At 38.8% G+C, this 3,356-nt stretch overlaps 1 protein-coding gene across 1 annotated transcript in view; it reads right to left on the reverse strand.

The window, feature by feature from the left end:
* The window catches only part of cbfb (core-binding factor subunit beta), a gene marked incomplete at its 5' end in the record, with an annotated part of 40,078 nt that overhangs the window by 743 nt on the left and 35,979 nt on the right, over positions 1–3,356 (reverse strand).

Below are 3,356 nucleotides of genomic sequence, written 5' to 3' on the forward strand. Positions count from 1 at the left end.
GTGGAGGGAGGAGGGTGGAGGGAGTGATAAAAGGAGGGAGGAGAGGAGAAAGGGAGGATGAAAGGAGGGAGGAGTTGAGGGAGGGAGGATGGAGAAAGGATGGAGGGAGGAGGGGGAGGAGGGTGAAGAGAGGAGGAGGGAGGATGAGGAAAACATGAAACGACAAGAAAAAAAGACAAATTAAGCATCAAGGTTTTAAAAGTCTCTGACCTCTTCATTTGCAGCGTAAAATAAAATGAAGCATTTTTTCATCTGTGACTTGATTCAGAAATGTTTTATAAACATTTGTTTTTGTTTAGAGGTGTAAAAAAACTAAAAATGTTTATTTTTCTAACTTCTTCAACAGATCATCAGATTTCAGTGATCTGTCGGTCGAACGTCTCAAATGATCAAAGACTCTGACGTTTGGTAAAAATCGTGTGGACTTCAGGGCCCGGCATTCCTTGAAGGATTTATTTGTAACCTTAAAATTAACGTTGACAACAACAATGTCTGATTATCTGATTAACTGTGGCGGCCATCTTGAATTGGAGTGGTACCAAACAATATTTGTAGATGAACATCCAGGGAGAACTTCCTGAGAGTTTCGTTAAGTTCCATCCAGTGTTTAGTGATTTATTTTGTGTGACCACGTGCAGTTTGTTTGAGCTCTGAATATGCATCAGGGATCAGTCTCAGCTACTACCATGCTAAAATTTTACCCAGTGTCTTGGAAAATGACTGAGCTAGTGTATGATGTCATTCAGATCAATATGAAACAAAAGGAACTCAAAATAAATTTAAATCAACAGAAACCGATTCATTCAGTCAATATTTTGCTGACATTCCAGCAGTCAGAGCACATTCTTTTTTTTCTATAAGTTTCATAAACGAGAACCTTCCCGATTTAATTTTCACACAGATTAAGAAATGTTTGAATTTGAAACATGAATTTATTAAACTTGTTGTTTAATTCTGGTTCTGTTTATACTCAATTTGTGCCACAAACATAGTAAGGATCTGATTAAAAATGGTTTTATACATAGACATAGATGAAGTTGAAGCCTTGATGTCTGTGCTGAAAATAATTATATATATATTTTTTTTTCCAGTTTATATTAACCTAAAATATAAACACAATAATTAAAGTATTAAGTTTGCTCCTTAGGGAAAACAACACGTTTAAAAAATGCTAACTAAAAACAATAATAATGATATCCTGATGCATGCTCAATAATAATGATAATTTGCGGAAACTTCCACTAGAGGGAGCCAGAGAGCCTCACAGGATGTTTGTAGACTGAGCCACAAGGACTCGTTTACAAGAGACCTGTTTTAAACTAAGAACACAGAAGAGGTACAAATAAAAGAGACATTTAAAAAAGTGTATAAAATGAAAAGTAAATAGAAGAAATGAAACAAAAAATGAAACAAAAGCAGCTACATTATAAAGCGATGTAAAATACTAAAAACAGGAACATGTCCGCGTTGGTTTTTGTCCTGAACTTAGCAGATGTTTAAAATCCCTTAAAGAAGTCAAGGTCGAGAGCTTCAGGTCTTTTTGTAAGATATTCCAGGAAACAGGAGCGGAGCAGGAGCAGGCTCTTTTGCCTAGTTCAGTCCTCACTGAGGGAACACTGCAGGTAATAATGTCCTGAGAGCGCACGCTGTAGCTGCACCGACAAAGTGACATGTAGGAGGAGATGTATGAAGGCAACAGACCAAGAAGTGATTTAAAGATGAAAATGTCCCAGTGAGAGAGTCTTGAAGTTAATAATGTCCAGTTAACCAGTGAATACAGGGTGCAGTGGTGGGTACGATAGTTACAGCCAGTTAAGAATCTTAATGCACCATGATTGACAGCATCCAACATCTGCAGAGTGCTTGTAGGAGCGTTCATGTAAATAATGTCACTGTAGTCAATGCTGGGAAGGAAAGTCGTGTAACAGCCTGAAAGAGGAGAATAAGAGTGAAAGATACTCTTGACATGTTGGTTTCCTACATTGTTTTTCAAAGTGCGGGCCGCAGTCCCCTGAGAGGCCACAAGGGGGCCCTAAGTAAGCTGGATAGAAGATTTTAAAAAAAGGGCAAAAATAAAAAATAGTAATAATAATAATAATTTCCCACTAGGGGAATCTGTATCTGTTATTTCCAAATAAACAAGCTTGAGAGAGAGGTTAGATGTCTTTTGTTTTGTTCTTCTGTTTCAACAGTTTGTTGAAAAGTTGTTTTTATCAATGGGAATATAATACAGTGTTTAAAACATGTTCGTTAACATATTAGTGCTCAGCAGCTGTAATAATTAATAGAATATTGTGAAAAAAGTTCAAACATTCTAAAAGTTTATGTTTCTTTACATGTAGCATTTTTTGTGGGTTTGCGAGGGGGGCATCGGACAGAAGCTAATGCTGTTTGGGGGGGCCATGGCATGGAAAAGTTTGGGAACCCCTGTCCTAGCATTCAGTTTGACAGGATCTGTATTTAGCCAAAGTATTATATTATAGTAATATACTATACTATATTATATTATATTGTATTATAGTGCCGGTATATACAGTATATTTTAGCCAAAGTATCTGTGAGACAGACAGAAACAGTGAGACACATGCAGGGTCCGACCTGCTGACTGTGGCAGCAGTAAATTAACACAGAAAGCGGATCATTAGGTCACAGACAGAAGCGGACTCCTTAAAATAACCTCCTGACCGAGAGAGTTTGTGAAGTCCAGGAATGAACCTCGGCTGCTGCGAAAAATACTTGTGGTTACGTGTTTACACTGAGGTGATAGCTGAGGGGGTTCTGGCCCGGCTCGGGTGGAGAGGTGAGAAGGTGCAGGCGAAGGTGAAGCTGAGCGCAGACAGGAATGTAGACAGACAGGCAGACAGACAGAAGGGCTGCCTCATATTGAGGGGAATGCAGCTCGTGTCATCTCAGTGACACACACACACACACACACACACACATGGTTTGCCTCCTGCGTTTATTAAATTTAAAACTGCAGGTTCTCAACATTCACACATGCTTTGGTTACAGTCACATGATCAACGGTATCAACTGTTTAAATTAAACAATTTTAACTTTTAACAGATTTCTGATTTATATTATTTTCTCAAAAAGTCTTTATTACATCAAAAACAAGATGCAGGCAGAGAGCCACCTGCACCACGAAGGACCCCACTCACCCAGCACACACACTTTTTGACCCGCTCCCCTCAGGAAGGAGGTTGAGGAGCATTAAGTGTAGAACCACTAGACTGAGGAACAGCTTCTACCCTGAAGCTGTTAGACTCATGAATCTCTAACCAGAATAATCACTGTGAAAAAATCACATCATGTTGCTGCTGATGTGTTTCATGTTGCTGCTGATGTGTTTCATG

The sequence above is a fragment of the Nematolebias whitei genome, chromosome 10 (genome assembly GCF_014905685.2).
Source record: "Nematolebias whitei isolate Nwh7 chromosome 10, NemWhi1, whole genome shotgun sequence".
NCBI lineage: Eukaryota > Metazoa > Chordata > Actinopteri > Cyprinodontiformes > Rivulidae > Nematolebias > Nematolebias whitei.